This window comes from Phocoena sinus, chromosome 6 (assembly GCF_008692025.1).
Source record: "Phocoena sinus isolate mPhoSin1 chromosome 6, mPhoSin1.pri, whole genome shotgun sequence".
NCBI classification, from domain to species: Eukaryota; Metazoa; Chordata; class Mammalia; order Artiodactyla; family Phocoenidae; genus Phocoena; species Phocoena sinus.
In genome coordinates, this window is record NC_045768.1 from 65,138,995 (window position 1) to 65,159,806 (window position 20,812).

General features: G+C 40.1%; 1 protein-coding gene across 1 annotated transcript in view; it reads right to left on the reverse strand.

Moving 5' to 3' along the window:
* The window catches only part of TTC39B (tetratricopeptide repeat domain 39B), a 135,767-nt gene that overhangs the window by 76,765 nt on the left and 38,190 nt on the right, over positions 1–20,812 (reverse strand). The gene's annotated exons all lie outside the window — the stretch shown is intronic.

Genomic DNA, 20,812 nt, shown 5'->3' on the forward strand with positions numbered 1-20,812 from the left:
CACTAATCTAAAACGATCACCAAAGAAATCCATTCATACTACTTGAATGGTCATTAAAGACTTTCCACACCGGGTATTCCCTGGTAACGCAGTGGTTAAGAATCTGCCTGCCAATGCAAGGGGCATAGGTTCAAGCCCTGGTCCGGGAAGATCCCACAGGCCACGGAGCAACAAAGCCCGTGTACCACAACTACTGAGCCTGCGCTCTAGAGCCCGTGAGCCACAACTACTGAGCCCACGTGCCTAGAGCCCGTGCTCCGCAACAAGAGAAGCCACTGCAATGAGAAGCCCACGCACCGCACCAAAGAGTAGCCCCTGCTCGGGGCAACTAAGAGAAAGCCTCATGCAGCAACAAAGACCCAAGGCAGCCTAAAATAAATAAATTTTTTAAAAAAAGACTTTCCACACCTGTGAACTGATGAACTATCAAAAGAAAAACAAGCTATGCATGAAATTCATGTCAAACTTTTGTTCGTATAATCTGCCTATAGATGCAGTCCTGCCCTTTCTGTCTTTCCAAAGATATAAGTGTAAATTTTGTGTTGAAAAGTAGAAAACAAGTCAAAACTATAGGAAGATCTCTGAGCATGAGGTCAAAAAACCTATAAGCATTTTTCATATGCAGAGGGCACTGAGACTTTATTTAAAAAGGGAGGGGGCTTCCCTGGTGGCGCAGTGGTTGAGAGTCCGCCTGCCGATGCAGGGGACACGGGTTGGTGCCCCGGTCCGGGAGGACCCCACGTGCCGCGGAGCGGCTGGGCCCGTGAGCCATGGCCACTGAGCCTGCACGTCCAGAGCCTGTGCTCCACAACGGGAGAGGCCACAACAGTGAGAGGCCCGCGTACCACAAAAAAAAAAAAAAAAGGGAGGGGTCTGCCTACATTCCCCCAATCAACCCATGGCTAAGAGACACAATACAACAGCCTGTAGGAGCACAGATCGGCCAACTTTTAGCACCATGGAGTCACAGTCAGCACTTTGAATAACTTTGGACAACTGATTTAACATTTTCCCACCTCGTTTTCCTTCTCTGTAAAAGGGGAGATCAATTAACACGGTTGTTATTTAAGATACAAAGACAGACTTTCCGTGGGTACCAGACCTGACGCAGAAGACATTTTAAAAAGAATCTAATCCATTTGTTCTCACTAAGATATGAAAACGATGACACAGCAAAAAGCTGCTAAACCTCCCTCACTGCTTTGTTCAGGAAACCACACAGAGCCTCAAAATCCCTTATCTCATGACAGGCCTCAGAGATTTCTGCTAATCAAATGAGAGATTTGATGCAAAATATGGGAGATTAAAAACCATACAAAGTCACAAGTGGGTTATAATCTTATAAATTTGTTTATGATGTACTGGGTTGGAAATCAAAACGTATTTTCCATAAAAACAACGATTGATATATATCTATACCAATATATATCTCTATGCATGCGTTGTGTGTGTGTGTGTGTATATATATATATACACATGCATATATCTCTATGTACATTCATATGTATATGCACACAAATATGTTAAATTCTCTACCTAAGCCATCAAAGCCTATTTAAGCCCTAAATTATAAATAACTGGCCAGAGTCTTAAGAGTCAGAAGTGAGACGACTTCACCACTCATACTTTAGTGACACTTCAGTGGCTCATCATGGCCCTTGCCACAGTTTCTTGGCAAGGTACCCTTGGTACCTGTCTTTCTCTAACCAGACTATCCTCACTAGAACTGCAGGCCTCTCAAGCTTCTTGGCAAACCCTGAAGAGACCATGGTGAAGGGGATCAGAGTATGTCACCCCAAAATATATCATTTTCACGTAAAGATTATTTTGAGGTGAAGGCAATTAGATCTCTGCTCTCCTCCTTTCTATCTAAAATCAGGGTTATCAATTTCCTTTTGCAATGATGTCTCCCTCTCCCACACCACGAAGAAAACTAGTCCAAAGATAACTCTTACCACCTGAAAGGACTCTTAGCTGTATAAAAAACTTACTAAACAATTCTTCTCTAACATACATTTTCTAATCATCTTCCCATAACTTACCCTCATCAAGAAGCCCCCCAAACTCTTTTATTTAGCTGCTTCTCCACACTTCATCATTCTTTGTTTAGATGGTAAATAAGCCCCCAATTCTAACCACCTCCTTGAGGCACATTTCTTTGTAAACTTTCGTATGTACGTATGCAATTAAACTTGTTTTTCTCTTCCCTTGCTAATCTGTCTTTTATCCATTTAATTTGCAGGGCCCCAAGCATGAACCTAAGAGGACAGAGGAGAAAGTTTTCCTCTTACAATGGTCTCTCACATCTCAGGGTCTTTGCCCTACTAAACTCTGCTGCTACACCTGATTGCCACTAGTATCTAGCAATGTCAGCCTCAATTCAGACATCTCCTCCTCCAGAAAGCCCTACAAGGTCAGCATCTCTCTGAACTCCTGCCATCACCCAGGTGTAGGTTGGTCATCCCTCATCTTTGCTCCCACAGAACCCTGACCTCCTCCATACTACAGACTTTATCCCATTACATCCCAATAACAGTTTCTTGAATAAACTGAAGTGCCTGAATGAATATTAATAAGCCAAGATATCTGCTCTGTTTTCTTAAAAAAAAAAAAAAAAAAAGTCCTACCTAGTTCACTCTCAAGTAGTAACCATCTGGTAGCACAGGGAGACCTCTGAATCGGGGCTGTCTGGGCTACCAGGGGTGGTTCTTCAGAGCCAAGACCAGACAAACACTTTACAGGTTCAGGTTCTTATTGCTACTATCTTGTTTTTGTTTTATTTTGTTTTGTTTTGTTAATTTGGTTGGTTGGTTTGGGTCTGTTGTTTGCTCTTGATTCTGGTTTTGATTTCTTAGTCTATATCTTTCCAGATACTGCAATGGAGTGAATGGTGACTAGGAAATCTAGCTACTGGCCCCATTTTAACTACTGTATGATCTCTATCTTCGCTCTCCCCAATCTGTAAATTGAGGGGGTAGTCTAAGAATGGTCCCTAAATCTCACTGCCCATAGTCCTCAGGGACGCCTGTAATAAACACAGTTCTCCCTCCAGAGCTCAGATAACTCTAATAAGCAGCCAGGTTTGGGGACCACTGGAAGGGGCAGAGATGTGAAGTCAAGTCATATCTGGGATGGAGTTCTAATTCCTCCACTCACTTCCTGTGTGACCTTCAGCAAATTACTTAACCTCTCTGCATCTCCATTTACTTGCTTGTTACGGCAGAGATAGTAACTAGTTTATAGGATTGAAGGGAAGATTGATGCACACAGAGAGTACCAATTAATGGCTGGCCCACCACAGATGATCAGTAAATGGTACTGAGGCCCCTTCCCCCTCATGTGTATTCTCATGGCATCCTATCACTTCTCTGCCACGGCCCCTAAGAGCTTCCAGAGGGCACGGTATCTCTGTCTTACTCTCCACCCCACCCCCAGTGCCCAGCACAGTGCCTATGGCAGTGCCCAACATTACAGCACACACTCAGTATTTACTGAATAACATACTAGAATATACTAACATAACCAATTTCCCTCCCTCTCTCAATAGACTAGACTATGACCTCCTCCAAAGCAGGGCTTGTTCCTTATTTACTGATCTAAAAACCAGCACTTTAAATAGAGTGCCTATCACACGTTTGTTGAACTAATTCAATTATTTTCAAAATCTCTTTCCAGGTCAAGCATACCAAGGATCTGTGGCTCCAGAAGATCTGGGGCAGAATTATTTGCAAGTATTTGTATGTCTTTAATATAAATATTTGGCTACAAAGTACCAATACGTTTACAGTTGAAAGATTACAACACATATAATGAAATAATTAGGTAGTTTCTGAATGTTCCCCTCACCTGCTAATAGTATCTGCTCCACGAGGGCAGATATAATATCTTGTTCAGCATCATGTCCCCAAAGCCTGGCAAGAGCTTTGTGACAAATGTAAATGTTCATTTGTTAATGAATGAATGAAAGGAATGAATTAATATAAGTTCTTTACCAGTCTAGGTAAGGCAGAATTTCCTATCTTTAGGACTCTTTCCTCATTGAATTCAAAGTTGCTGCATTTAGGAATGACAAAATGTTTAAAAATAAAAACAGCAGATGTTTGATCTCTGGGTGGTAGAGAGTTTCTTTTTTTAAAATCCTTGATTTATTTTTTATGCCGCAGGAAATCAATCAAAATACTAACACCCAAAAAAACTCACATAATATATTCTGCATCTACAAAGACAACTGTTAACAGTTGGTATTTAAAAGTATTTTGATTACTGATCTCTGAACTTAACTTTTACAAATCGCTTTAGCTAATGTGATTTTAAGATAAAGGAATGAGATCAGGAACCAAATGATCTGAATCAGATCACTAAAATAATAAGATTTTCATGTAACAAAGACCAATCAAGAACATATGGGGGTTATCAAGGGAAGCAAAATTTAACCTCGCTCTTTACAAAAGGTTCAAAACTGATTCAATAAAAATTCAGCAAGGATACAGTTCTAGCCTCCAGTGTATTCCGAAGGGGACACAATGACTAAGGACAGATGTTTAGACTAAAGGGTCTGCGTCACCAGAAAAAAAATGGCACCGACTCAAATGCACAATTTGAAAAGGGTGGTCATGCAAAGGTCACTCTTGGGTAACTCCCATTTACTGTGATCTGCTACAAAGAGACTGGCTGAACCCGACACAGCACAGACAGCGGTGAAGTCTATGACTACTGACGTTATTCTGCCAGCACGCCACGGTACTTAATTTTTAAGGTTTTAATCACCCTAACAAAACAAAACGCCATAACGACGCCAACAAAGGACATAAGACAAACACAGTGAATACGAAGTGAGCCGTCATCATCCTTCCATTGTTCTGCAGCCCCATGCACACCTTGCAGCAGCAGTAAACCTGCCATAGCATCCCGGGAAGACTGAATCCTTCTCAGCAAGATTCACTATTTTCTCCAATTTCAGCACTCAGTCTCAGGAACTTAAGAAAAAGAGATATGGGGGGCGGGGGGAGCCCTGGCAGGCTTGACATGAAGGCTTTAATGAAGTCAATGTCAATTAACAAAAACTGCAGGTCTCCAGTGAAATTTCACTCCAATTTTTTTAATCAGCATAGCTTTCCTTAAATTAAATCCTCACAGGTCCAAAGAGAATGCTGCAATCAGACCCCCAGGAACAGCTAAATAAATGCAACATACTCACAGGTTTAGAGCAGCTGTAACTTTGAAGGAATTAATATAGCCCCACTGTGAAGATGCCCTCTCTTCTACCAGATTTTTAAAAAGCCAATGAAAAGAGACAATCCTCAATTTAAAAGGCAAAAAAATCCTCAATTTCTGTTTTATTTCTTGGTCTCCGGTGAGACTCTCATTTACTGAGCTTAAGAAAAGAAGTTGCCCGGCAGCTGACAGCATCCCAGAGCTTCCCAGGGCAGAATTTAAGACATGTCAGTTAAAGTGGCAGCTACACTCACTGCCGAAGCTGATGCTCCTGCAGGAAGGGATGCTGGGAGATTTTTTTTTTTTCCCCAATCTCTGCTGCAGCCTAATTCTAATCCATCACTGTTTGATTATCCTAGGGAAGCAAGCAAGAAAAATACAAATGGCCTGGATTTATAAAATCCACAGGGCCTTTTAATGATTTTTCACCTGATCCAGGGATTCACCACTATCAAAGAGGGTTAAATGAGGAATAAAATGAATTACCTCTTTTGTTTTAAGGAAAACGTAAGAGCAGTCTGATGCTCCCAAGTTAGAATTGGATTTTATATCTTACTGACTTTTTAAAAACACTAAATAAGGGAAAGTCAAGTTCTGTGAAGTTTTCGGTCAAATGGGTTAAATGCACAAAAGTTAAATTAGTGAAGTGAATGAAATATACATATAATGTCACTCCATTGTAGATGGAAACTGCAATTTAAAATTAATATTAGATAAAGAATATTTGAATAGATTTTGATGAAACTCAAAAAAATAAAGTAGGCTTAGAGATGGTCAGTGACTTGACAACTTTCTTGTCTTGCCTTAAGGGCTCTTACACATATTAGAACTGGACTGTTTCTGTGATGTGGCTCACAATTTAATCTGATTATAAAAGTATCAGGTAATGTACTCTGATATCTCCTGATTTTAAAATAATAAAGTCCTTACAGAGAACTGGAAACAAAGGAAATTAAAACTGTATATGTATCCACCATGCATGTTATTTTTACCTGTGGTTAGGCTAACTAATGGCCCCAAAGATATCCAAGTCTCAACCCCTGGAACCTATGAATGTTACCTTATATGAGAAAAGAGGCTTGCAAGTGTAATTAAGTTAATAATCTTAAAATGGGAAGATTATCCTAGATTATTTGGTTTGGGCCCTAAATGCAATCACAAGTATCCTTATAAGAGGGAAGCAGCAGGGTATGTGACACAAAAGGCACAAGGTGATGTGACCATGGAACCAGAGTGATTTTGAAAAGACTATGCTGCTCGCTTTGAAGTTTGCATAAAAGCAAAGTCAAGGTGCCCTACAGAAAACATTCTTTGCTGATAAAACAAATAGAAATTAAAAGCTTATAATTGCATTGCCTACAGGGGAGACCAAAACTATGCCTATACCTTTAAACATGCTACTTTATCAGAGCTACATGGAGCTTTAACACATTTTGAGATCATTCTGCTCACAGGTAATAAAAAAAATACTCCTTGCTAGCTTGAATACTTTCACTCTGGACAATAAACATAAAATAAATAACACAGAAATTACACAAAAATAAAAATCACGTATAAATCTCCAAATACCTCTTCAGTGTTAAGCAATTTCAGAGTCCTTTAAATTTGTTAGTGGCTAAGTCTTCAGACTATTAAATGTGTATGATACATGATACTGAACTATACATTATTTATAAATAATGTACCTAATACAAACATCACTTCGTCTCTGAGGAGTTCTAGCTACAATGTTCTACAAGCATGATGACACAAAGGGGAAAGGTAGGAAGAAGGGGAGAAAGGGAGAACCAGAGATACTGATTAATTTTCAAAACATAGCCAATGGAGAAGTTTGACACATTTCAAAAGGCAAAGCTCCCAAGTATCTGCTTTTGTGGTGTTTTATTACTCATTTCAGGTTGCTATTTTTATCCAGATGGATAAACATATCAGAAAACAAGGCAGATAAAAAATGGTAGAAAGTTAACAAAAGGTAGTGAAGCTCACTACGACCCCTAAGAGTATGACAGCTCATTTACATAAACTTCAGATGGAAAGTGAGTCAGCCCAGAGGTGAATAAAGGCAAAGGAGTCACTGACAATCTGCACAGTGCTTAGTACGCCCAAACAATTGGACATTACCTAATTATGTATGTACGGGTTGATTAACACAACCAGCTGTCATCATTAAAAAGAAGAAGAAAAAAATACATCCCAAAACATCCTTTAACTCACTCTCCCTTTGAACAATCACAGCAATATCATTGTGCCCTATACTTGCTAAGTTCTCAGTAAATGATGGCTGGATTTTTTTTAATGCACTGCAAATCCTTGCAGTTTACTTTTAATATTCATCTATAGTTTCCGATTAGTACATTAATTCAACAAATTTATTAATTCGACAAATACATATTGAGCATCTACTATATGCCAAGCATCGTGCTTGGGTACAGGGTGCACCACGATGAGCAGAAGAGAACAGTCCCGGGGCTTCCCTGGTGGCGCGCGCAGTGGTTGAGAGTCCGCCTGCCGATGCAGGGGACATGGGTTCGTGCCCCGGTGCGGGAAGATCCCACATGCCGCGGAGCGGCTGGGCCCGTGAGCCATGGCCGCTGAGCCTGCGCGTCCGGAGCCTGCGCTCTGCAACGGGAGAGGCCACAACAGTGAGAGGCCCGCGCACCGCAAAAAAAAAGAAGAGAACAGTCCCATCCTCCTGGAACTTCAAGAGTCCAAAGGAACAGACGGTCAAAAAACAAGTAAAAAATAACTACAAAATAAGAAAGGGTATGAGAGGAACAAACAGGATGCCAAGATAGAGGAACGAGGAAGGAGTAACCTATTCAGGTGGAGTCATTAAGCAAAGTGGAAGGACATAGCACCTGAGAGCTGAGGATGACCAGGAAGAAGCTCTGGGAGGAGTGGAAGGAAGTTGCTCTGGTCAGAGAGGCCAGATGCACAAATCTAGGGCAGCAAAGGTCTAGCTCAGTCAAAACGCTGGAAGAGGCTTCTGGCTGAGGGCAGAGAATGAGGGTGAGTGGAAGCAGTATGTGGGGACCTGACCTTGACCTCAAGCCTTGCGGGCTGAGGTAGATTGGAGTCTTCATCCTCAGAGACATGCAAACTCAGGCACAGATTCTAAGCAAGACAGTGACATCATCCAACTGAATTTCTAAAAGGATCACTCTGTCCCGAATCAAACAAACCTGTTGTTAATAAATTATGAGACAACTGGGAAATTTGAACACTGACAGGATATTTGATGAATGTTGTTAATTTTTTTAGGTGTGACAACAGCCTTATGATGTTTTAAAAAAGAGGCCTATCTTTTATACGCATACTAAAATACAGATACAGTGATGCCATAAAAGGCTTATAGATTAGATAATAGTTCTGTTTCAGTGCAATTTCCCGGCCTTGTTATCTGAACGGTAATTACCTATAAGAGCACATCTTTGTTTTCAGGAAGCACATACTGAAATATTTAGAGGTAGAAATAAATTATACTGTCTAGGATATGATTCCAAATAACCTTGGGGTGGGTTATAGATGAAAAACGATCGGCCTTGAGTTAACAGCTGTTGAAGGTAAGTGGTGAGTATACAAGAGCTCAGTTTAATATCCTCTTTACTTTTTATATATGTTTGAAATTTTTCATATTAAAATTTTAAAATAAGGTAACTTCGGCTGTTGTGTGGAGAACAAGTAGGATGCAGTTGGGAGGGTGGAAGAATAGAGAACAAAGGAAGCACGAAAACACATTGGGGGCTCTTAAAGTAATCCAGGCAAAACCTGACAGTACCTCGAGCTAATGTAATAGAGAGGAGAGAGACAGAAGTAAACAGATGGGAGGTAGAAATCATCAGACTTGGTAGTAGGGAAGTTAAAGAAAAGGGAAGGAATCAAAGATGTCCACCAGGCACCTGGCTTGAGCAAGTGGGTGGAGACATTTACAAAGATGGAGAAGCCTGGGAGAGGAAAAGGTTTCGGAGGGATGAGGGAGGCGGCCACCAAGAGTTCACTTTGAAACACAGAAATTAAGGCATTTGGGGGCGGGGACTTCCCTGGTGGTCCAGTGGGTAAGACTCCACGCTCCCAATGCAGGGGCCTGGATTCGATCCCTGGTCAGGGAACTAGGTCCCGCATGCATGCCGCAACAAAGATCCCTCATGCCACAACTATAACCCAGTTCAGCCAAAATAAATAAATAATTTATTTTATTATTTTTTTTAATTAAGGCATTTGTGAAATATCCAAGTGAGTGATCAAATAGGTAAGGATTGGACCTATTTCCCATTACAACTGTTAAGGTAGTCCCGGACAGAGTAGTAGTCATGCCCAGGCCACTCTTCGAGGAGGTAAGGAAGTCAGTACTGCGAGCAGGGCTTCTCTGACTTGCAGGCACAACTTGGGTGTTGCTACCTGGGGTTGAGTGATGGTCAGAGAGGCTCCTGAGCCTGCAGAAAAGGGAACCACAATGACAAAGGCCCTGTCCATAAGGGTTTACGAGTCATTTTCCATTCATTTTGCCACCAACACCACCAAGTCTTCCACCTCCCCTGGGCCTCCTTGGTCAAATGAGACAACTGGACCAAAGGGTCACTAAGAAGCTTTCCTTTGAGCTTAGGAAATACTGTCACTCCTCCTTAGAGTGAAAGGAAGCATTCATAGAATATACATACTTTAACTTAAAATGTGCATACGCTCCCTCCCCCTCCCCATAAGCTTGTATAAAGAACTACTTATTGTGGAAGGTTCCAATACAATAGCTGACCATTAAAGAAGACCTAACAGTACAAAAGAAAATACACAGAAAAGCAATTCAATACAGGGAAAAGACGCTTGGGATGCTGCTCACTCTGGGCTTCTTAGCGAAATTTATTTCCATTCACTGTATTCCATGGACTCTGTAACACAGATTTTTCATCATGTAATATTCCCAAAACCCAGATGTATCTTAAAATCAAGAGCAACTTTGATTGCCCTAGATCAAAGTTAAATTCTTAGGGAAAGGATCCACACTTGCTTCTGCCAGTTACCTGAAGGCAAAACCAAGCTGATCCACTGAAAATTAAATTACCTGCTTGAAGCTGTTTGGGCCACACTGGTACCTAATATTCAGACCACAAACCAGCTTGTGATTGAAATTCTGAGAGTGCTAAAAAGTTAAACACAGGATTCCCATACAGCCCATCAGTTCCACTCCTAGGTATATATGCCAGAGAATTACAAACATGTGTCCACACAAAGAATTGTGCACAGTTGTTTATAGCAGCATTATTCACAACAGTCAAAAACTGGAAAAAACCTGATTGTCCCTCAACTTATGAATGGATAAACAAAATGTGGTATATCCACACAGTTGAGTATTATTCAGCCCTAAAAAAGAATGAAATACTGACACATACCACAACATGGATAAACCTCAAAAGCCAGACACAAAAGAACATATATTGAATAATCCTATTTTTATGAAATGTCTATACAGACAAATCTAGAAGCAGAAATTAGATTAGTGGTTGCCTAGGAGTAGGAGTGGGAAAGGAGAATGACTGTAAAGGGGTGCAGGGTTTCTTTTTTGGGTGACCAATTTTTTAAAATTAGATTGTAATGATGGTTGTACAATTCTGTAAAGATAATAAACTCCAATGAATTGTAAATTTAAAACAGGGATTTTATGGGATATAAATTCATAATATGATAGAGCTATTTTTTTAAAGTTCCCAGGGCAGAGAATCTCAAGAGAAGTTTTTTTCCCCTCCCTACCTAGTACCAAGATTGAAATACACACATTTCCTTACTGTGTCTTCCTGCATGACAGTTTTATTTTTCCCTTCCCTTAGGCAAAGTCACCTGTAAAATTCTCCATTGTGTTTTTCTCCTCCCTCAGTGGTATATACAATGTCAGCGGCATCTTAGATCCAATGAAATAATTAAATGCCAACCTGGTTAAGAAAAATCAGGTTGAGGTTGGGGCAGAGAGGTGCCCCTCCAGACCTGAGCAACATTTGGATTACCTAGACAGAGAAGCTGGGTCAAGGAAAAGATCACATAAATATGAAAATTAATCTAACTCTGCCTGTAGTTACCAGTTATAATTTAACTACTATGAAGAAAAATATTAACTAGATATTTTTCAACTGTCATTCACCGAATATCACCCTAGATAACCTTAAAACAGACAAAATTATTGCACCATAATTAACTGATCTAAACTGATGGGGGGCGGGGGCGGAGTTGCCTTAAAAGCTTTACCTCATTCTAATCTACCGTTTGTAGTTCAAAAGAGAAGGTGTGAAGAAGGACGAAATCCATGAGAAAAGCTACACTACAAAATATTTTTAATTCTACTGTAAGCTTCTTATCGCCTGACTAAAAACGTCTGCCTCTTTCAACTTCTAGACGTAAGAACAAATTCACCGTAGTTCCTGTATGTGAACACACACATCCCATTGCCTCAGGACTTGATTAAACACCTATGAATTTCTATATAAGGATAAATTCAAAATTTTTAATAAGGTACTATGGAATATTAAGAGATCACTGCTGAAAACATATTAAACCTGAATCTGCTCTAACAGTCTTTGCACATAAATTTGATGTCTCCTCTGACTTCTCTAAACTATCATAAAAAGAAAATCTTGATTAAGTAGTACCCGACCAGGCCTCCCAGTTAATTAGATTTTTGTGCCATGGCCCACTGTGGTTTTGATGAGAAAGAGGTTAATTGAAAACACTACCAATTCACTTGATTCCAAGCAGTTAGTCTACTCTTCTCATTAAGTGGAAGCCAGGAATCCATGGTGACCCAAAATCTCTTGTGCCCACAGGTGTCCCAAGTAACCCTGGTATCTCTCAAAACCCAAAACCAATGCCAGCCACTCCGATCTCCCAACCAGGAACAGCTCTTTGGAAACCCTGGAACATTTTATTTATTCTTCACATGTCATATCACTTAATTCACGAACAGACTTCATACCCACCACTACATTTTCAGATATGGTAGTTGTGTACAAACAGTGGGCAAGAAGGATACCCAGTCATCAGAGCACCAAGAAGCACATACCAGTATGGAAGTGTTAAATCAGGGAGCCAGGGACTAAGGCAGAGCTAATCTTCTAGCAAATTTCTATAGGCCATGAGATGGGTCTAATGTACGGTTCCTCCCTGAGAGATTACCTCCTATGCTAAACGAGTCAGAAACTTCATAAACAATTTTTTAATTTTTAGAAAGGACATGTTCAATGTCCCACTAACTGTTTTATAAAAAAAAAAAAATCTCTGGGCTTCCCTGGTGGCGCAGTGGTTGAGAGTCCACCTGCCGATGCAGGGGACACGGGTTCGTGCCCCGGTCCGGGAAGATCCCATGTGCCGCGGAGCGGCTGGGCCCGTGAGCCATGGCCGCTGAGGCTGCGCGTCCGGAAGGGGCCACAACAGTGAGAGGTCTGTGTAAAAAAAAAAAAAATCTCTAATTTTCCCTCCAGTTCTAAATGTTAGAGATGTTTGTACGATCTACCAGCTTGTAAATCTAGCAACTTCCCCAAATAGTTAATCACTTAAAATAACGCAATTGTTACCACAAAGATCCAGAACTAGGAAAACCTACATCTGTGGTGGTGAATTCATTAAGCAGAAAAGGAGAGTAGGAGATAATTTTCTTCTGTGGAAATACTTTAAGGTCTCCCTCATCTGTTCACTTGCATCTTTTCATTAGAAATTCAGGAGAAAGTATTCACAGGAAGAAATTAATCACCAGGTTGGCAAGAGGACCACATCCTGCTACAGAGAGGTGGAAGCGTTGCTACCTGCACATAAAACCAAAATATAAAACCAAAATATGCCGTTCAATCAGCATATGGAAAAAGAACTCTATTGATTTCAGCAGCTAATGTATCACAAGAGGAATGTCGTGGCATCGTAAATTTAATAAGAGGGAACGAGAAAGAAATTTTGGCAAACGCTGAAATTAGGACAAAATAAAAGTTCACATAAAAAACAACTGAAGAATTTTTTTTTACAATTAACATATACTTGTAATCAGAGAGAAAACATACATAATATCTTAAAAGAAAAATCTTGAATAACAGATTACTTCAGTAATATTTTTAATTTCAGAAAGGGTCAGTAATACAGGAGACATAGTACAGTAACATCACACTCTATGTTATGGAATAAAGAGAAACATCCAAGAGAGCTTTCCCTGTGAATGAAGCACATCCTACTAACTTTCAAATGCTGTTTGAAAACAATTTTAGTCATTTTGGAATTTTCTTAACATATGTGACACAAGTCTCTACCCTCTTAAATAGAATATACTAGATATAATTTAAACTTTTTCCAATGTCTCAGAGACAGCAATATGAACATGCCTTTCTCAGTGGAGATTAACAGCATCCAAGGTGGGGGAGTAGTATACGACCGATATTTACTGAGCACCTACTACGTGTTTATACCCATTATCACATTTAAATTAAATTTCATTTTATCTTCCCAATAAATCTGTGAGAGGATGAAGCAACTGAGACTTAGAAACTGTCCCAGAGGGACTTCCCTGGTGGCACAGTGGTTAACAATCCTCCTGATGGACAGGAATAAAGATGCAGACGTAGAAAATGGACTTGAGGACACGGGGAGGGGGAAGGGTAAGCTGGGACAAAGTGCGAGAGTGGCATGGACATATATGCACTACCAAATGTAAAACAGATAGCTAGTGGGAAGCAGCTGCATGGCACAGGGAGATCAGCTCGGTGCTTTTCAAGCACCTAGAGGGGTGAGATAGGGAGGGTGGGAGGGAGACGCAAGAGGGAGGGGATATGGGGATATACGTATGCATATAGCTGATTCACTTTGTTATACAGCAGAAAGTAACACACCATTGTAAAGCAATTATACTCCAATAAAGATGTTAAAAAAATAAAAAATAAATTAAAAAATTTAAAAAAAAAAAACAATCCTCCTGCCAATGCAGGGGACACGGGTTCGATACCTGGTCTGGGAAGATCCAACATGACGTGGAGCAACTAAGCCCGTGTGCCACAACTACTGAGCCTGCGCTCTAGAGCCCACGAACCACAACTACTGATCCTGCATGCCACAACTACTGAAGCCCATGCACCCTAGAGCCTGCACACCACAACTGCTGAGCCCACGCACCACAACTACTGAAGCCCACGCGCTCTAGGGCCCACATGCTGCAACTACTGAGCCTGCGTGCTGCAACTACTGAAGCCCGCATGCCTAGAGCCCGTGCTCTGCAACAAGAGAAGCCACTGCAACAAGAAGCCCGTGCACTGCAACAAAGAGTAGCCCCCGCTCGCCGCAGCTAGAGAAAGCCCGCGCACAGCAATGAAGACCCAAAAGCAGCCCAAAAAAATTTTTTTTTAAAAAAGTGAAAGAAAGAAACTGTCCCAGATCTCCCAGGCAGTAAATGGCAACTGAGACTGGTGCTCAAGTTTACCTGTCAAGTCCAAGGGCTTGACTCACCAGAAAGGTACATTTTGTTGTGTGCACCTAAGCTAGGTAAAACCACACTGCTGTGTTTTGGAGTTCTATGACTGTATGTCATATTTACTTTCTTCTTTCCCTGCCATTTTTTGCTACTATCAACAAACTGGCTTCTAAAACCACCTCCTCGGGAAGGGGAAGCTGGGATGAAGTGAGAGAGTAGCATTGACATATATACTCTACCAAATGTAAAATGGATGGCTAGTGGGAAGCTGCTGCATAAGCACAGGGAGATCAGCTCAGTGCTTTGTGACCACCTAGAGGGATGGGATAGGGAGGGTAGGAGGGAGGCTCAAGAGGGAGGGGATATGGGGATATATGTATACGTATAGCTAATTCACTTTGTTGTACAGCAGAAACTAACACAACATTGTAAAGCAATTATACTCCAATAAAGATATAAAAAATTTAAAAATAAAAATAAAACCATCCTCTCACCATACCTCTTAGAACTCTGGCAAAATTATGCCAAAAAGCATAAGTCTACTTACATTCATTATAAATAGACTCTGGATGGAATCCTCTACTACAAGTAAAGGGCAGGATTTTTAGAGCATGGGCTCTAATACCTACTTTGGCTACCCTTTCCAGCTTTGGGCTCTATTTCAAAGAGGTAAGGTTCTCAGTTAGGTAAAGCATTACTATTATGTGTTGCTACAACTAAGGTGAGAGAAGCAAGTACCAGGGACATTTTGGCAACATTGAAAAGGAAACACAAAACTGTTTAAGAAACAGTCTTAGGTGTCACAAGAAATAATGTACATCAGAAAACTAAAAGAACAAGGCAAGTTCTAGAATGGGTAAACCTTTGGGTTTGGTAAACTGAGCAGGACAGGGAAGTTAAATTTGGAAGTAAAAAAAATGCTGGCAACAGCAGATAAATGCAGCTGAAGACAGGCTGAAAGAGGCAATGAATGGAAAAGAAAATGTTAGATAACAAGAAAGTGAGATAGCATTAAAAAACTATTGTTTTCAAGATGAGAAGAAAACTGTAATATGGTTGACAGTAGGATAAAAGACGCTAAGACATACAAAGCCTCCAAGAATTCCACATTTTAAGAGTTCACAACGGGTTTCTGATAGTCATGAATCAAAAACATCTCGATCACATGGGTCACTTTTGGATGCTACTCTTCTGAGAACCAGCCATACTAAAATCGAAACATCTAAAGCAGATAAATGGAGCAGTTTTTGTGCAAACACAGACATATAGGTCAAAGGAAAAAAAACAGAAAGTCCAGAAACACAGCATTATTATTTTAATGAGTGTATTATTTGATAAAGTAGGCATCAAACATAAATTTTCTTTTACTCACAGACTTAGCAAATGGCGTTGGAATACTGGGCTAGCAATTTTAGGGTTGGCATGAGATAGGGATCTAAATTAACTTTAGTTGGGTTAAGTTCAGGATTTTCTTTTTTTTAGTTCAGCTATGACCTTACTGATTTCCTCCCGGCTGGATCTATTTCTGGGAGAAGGCAGGTGAAGTCACCAACTACAGTAACAAAATCATCTATTTCTCCTTGTATATAGTTTGTGATGCTCTGTTGTCAGGTACCTACACATTAAGAACTGTTATGTTTTCTTGGAGAACTGGCCCCTCTGTCAATTATGTAATGCCTTTCTTTATCCCCAATAACTTTCCTTACTTTGAAGTCTGCTCTGTCCAAAATTAGTATAGCTACTCCTGCTTTCTTCTGATTAGTGTTAGCATGGTATATTTTTTTTTTTTTTTTTTTTTTTGCGGTACGCGGGCCTCTCACTGCTGTGGCCTCTCCCGTTGCGGAGCAACAGGCTCTGGACGCGCAGGCTCAGTGGCCATGGCTCACGGGCCCAGCCGCTCCATGGCATGTGGGATCTTCCCAGACTGGGGCATGAACCCGTGTCCCCTGCATCGGCAGGCGGACTCTCAACCACAGCGCCACCAGGGAAGCCCCAGCATGGTATATTTTTCTCTGTCCATTTACTTTTACTCTTTATGTGTCTTTTATTTAAAGTGGGTTTCTTGTAGACAACATACAGTTGGACCATGCTTTTTGATCTACTCTGACAATGTCTTTTAATTGGTAAATTTACACCACTGACATTCAAAGTGAATATTGATATAGTTGGATTAATATCTACCATATTCATTACTGTTTTTTATTTGTTGCCCTTGTTCTTTGTTCCTATTCTTGTCTTCTACTCTTTTTCTGCCTTATATTGTTTTAATTGAGCATTTTATATGCTCTATTTTCTCTCCTTTCTTAGCACATCAGCTTTACTTCTGTTTTTACTTTTTATTGGTGGTTGCCCTAGAGTTTGCAGTACAGATTTACAACTAATCCAAGTCTACATTAAAGTACACTATACCATTTCAAAGGTAGTATGAGTACCTTATAACAACAAAATAATCCTAATTCCTCCCTCCCATCCCTGTATCATTGTTGTCATTCATCTCACTTATATGTAAGCATAAATAAGCATGTATATATACATAAGATATAAACATAAGCATATATAACCAAATACACTGTTGGTATCATTTTCAACAAACTGTTATCTGTTAGATCAATTAAGAATATGAAAAAATGTTTTATTTTACTTTGACTTATTCCTTCTTTGATGTTCTTCTTTTCCTTAAGTAGATCTCAGGTTCTGACCCATATTTATTTTTCCTCTCTCTATAGAATTTCTTCTAATATTTCTTACAAGGCAGATCTATGGGCAACAAATTGCTTCAGTTTTTGTTCACCTGAGAAAGTCTTTATTTCTCCTTTACTTTTGAAGATAATTTCAGAGAGTACAGAATTCTAAGTGGATGGTTTTATTCTCTCAACACAAACATTTCATTCTACTGTCTTCTGCTTGCCTGGTCTCTGAGAAGAAGCTGGATGTAATACTTATCTTTGCTCCTCTATAGGTAAGGTGTATTTTTTCTTTCAAGATTTTTTCTTTATCTTTGATTCTCTGCAGTTTACAAATAATGTACCTAGAGGTCATTTTTTGACAATCATCCTATTTGGTGTTCTCTGAGCTTCCTGGATCTGTGGTTTGGTGTCTAACATTAATTGTGGAAATTCTCAGACATTATTGTTTCAAATATTTCTTCTGTTCTTTTCTTTCTTCTCCTTCTGATGTTCCGATTATGCACACGTTACACCTACTGTAGTTGCCCCACAGTCCTTGGATATTCTGTTCTGTTTTATTCACTCTTTGTTCTCTTTGCTTTTCAGTTTTTGAGGATCCTATTCCACTCTATTCGGGATTCTATTTCTACAGCCTCTAGCTCAGAGAGTCTTTCCTCAGCCATGTCCAGTCTAATAAGTCCATCAGAGGCATTTTTCATTTCTGTTAGAGTGTTTTGATCTCTAGCATTTCTTTTTGGTTCTTTCTTATGGTTTCCATCTTTCTGCTTACATTACCCATCTATTCCTACAGTCTCTCTACTTCTTCCATAGAGCCCATTGCATATTAACCATAGTTCTTTTAAATTCCCACATCCCTGCCACGTCTGGTTCTGACGCTTACTCTGTCTCTTCAACCTGTGTTTTTTGCCTACTGGTCTGCCTTGTAATCTTTCTTGATAGTTAAACATGATGTACATGATAAAAGGAACTGTTATAAATAGGCCTGTGGTCATGTGGTGGTGAGGCGTGGCGGAGGGGAAGCATTCTATCGACCTGTGATGCGGTCTCAGTCTTTTAGGGAGCCTGTGCCTCTGGACTGGGAACTTCTCAAGTGTTTCTCAGTTTTTCTTCTCTCTTAGATGGGACAGGATGGCCAGAGTGGGCTAGAGCTCCCCAGGGTCAGTTAAGTTCTGGTTAACTACTCTCCCCTGAGGGCAGGCCTTGTTAAGAACAGTAAACTCTGATGTATTTCAGAATGGTTCTTTTTCTTCTCACCCTGCTGGAAGCCCAAAGGGATTTTTCTCCTCTATTTACTGTATAAATCTGGTACAGCTTCTGGAGGCAAATTTCACATTGTGGGTGGAGGGGCTCCATATGAGTGGGTCTCCTTATGGTTCTCAACTCCCAGAGTTATTCACACTGAGCCCCCAGCAATTCATCGATCACAGGTGACGTTTTCCCACCCCTGCCCTGGCTTCAACTCTGTACACCATGACTCCCTGTATTTGCCCTTCTGTCCCTCCAGGCTTGGGAGCAGTGATCTTCTGTGTATCCTCTCCTTTCTTATGGATGCAAAATGAGTTGTAGAATTTCCAAGTCTGTTTACCTCTTTACTTGTTGTTAGGACAAAGTGGCAACTTCAAGCTCCTTACTTGGAAAACCAGAAATCGCAAGTCAAGTTCAGAAGGTTTTTGTTTCCCTATAATTTGATTTTTTTTTTAACTAATAGGTGTCGATTGGGATTGACATATATACACTAATATGTATAAAATAGATAACTAATAAGAACCTGCTGTAAAATAAATAAATAAAATAAAAACTAATAGGTGTTAGAAATTGCTGACAATGCCTTTCAGACCCAAAGGTAAAGCCACTGCCACTCTAATGCAGCCACTGAAAGCTCAAAGAAACACAAATTTTAATGTGTGCCACCCATCGGTCATGTCAATTACATCAGTCTGACCTGTCTTCATCTCCAAGACCTGAACCCCTCTCTGGTGTGTGTCGAGTGTTCTAGCTTCTCACTGGGAACAGCAGCGCTTCCACTGGTGAATTCCAGTCACCGCCCCACAGTCAGATCCTTTTCTACCTCCTTGACTTCATTCTACCAGGCCGCCCAAGCTCAATTCCTGCCAACGCTCAGAGCGGAGAAGCCACAACAGAGCTGAGTAAGATTTCTGGGTGACAAATAATGCACTCACCTTTAAAGTCATTTTTAAAATTACACAAGTAGATTATCTTTCAAAGAGTACAGTATGAAAAGGGAAGGGGGGGAAAAAGAGTAAAACTTTACAGTGGCAAGATCTGACAAACACTATCTCAAGCCAAGTGACGAAGTTTAGCATCAACAGGAGTAAACCAGGTTGATAACATGTATCTTTGATATAATGTGATGAGAATGATACTTTAGGTCTGTGATCTTCCTCCCAAAAACACATGACCTCAGTCTAATCATGAGGAAAAAAAACCCAGACAAATCCCAGCTGAGGGACATTCCACAAAACAAATGACCAGTACTCAAAACCAAGGAAACTCTGAGAAACTGTCACAATCAAGCATAGCCTAAGGAGACAGGACGAATGATTGTACTGTGGTGTCCTGAATGGGATCCTGGGACAGAAAAAGGATACTCCATAAAAACTAAAGAAATCTGAATCAAGTATGGACTTTAGTTATAACAATGTAACTGTATTAGATTATTAATTGTGACAAATATATCATTCTAATGTAAGAAATTAATCATAGGGAAAACAAGTGTGGGATATAGAGGACTCTCCATACTATCTTCATAATAATTCTGTAAATCTGAAACTATTGCACAGTAGAAAGCTTATTTTTTAAAATCCTAATCACAATTAAGTTTTTTATTCACATACACATTCAATGACATAAACACTAAAACTTTTGGAAAATATAAAAATTTGCAACTCTAACATAAAAATAGCAATTAAGGGAAAGTATCTGTAGCATATAGGACAAAATATGAAGGTGTATATATATTTTAAAGTTCATAAGTATGTAAAAGAAACATTGAGAAAAAAGTTAAATAGGCAAAAGAAGACTAGAATTCATACAAAAGGAAATGCAATGGACTAAACAGTGATTATAAGAAAAAAAATTGGGGGGTTGTGTGCACCACATGGCTTATAGGATCTCAGTTCCCTGACCAGGGATTGAACCCAGGCCACGTCAATGAAAGCCTAGAATCCTAACCACCAGGCCACTAGGGAACTCCCAGAAAAAAATGTTAAGACAAAACAATTAGGTATCATTTAAGCAGCAAAATGGTTCAAATAATACCTAGGGATGATAATGCTACATTTTAAACCACTTCACTTATATGTTGTTCACAGCCGTGCAAACTGGTGAAACTCTTTTGAAAGTGCTGTGGACTGAATAGCGTCCCCCCAAGTTTCACATGTTGAAGCCCTGATCCCCAGTGTGATGGTATTTGGAGATGAGGACTTTGGGAGATAATCAGGTTTAGATCAGGTCCTGAGAGGGGCGC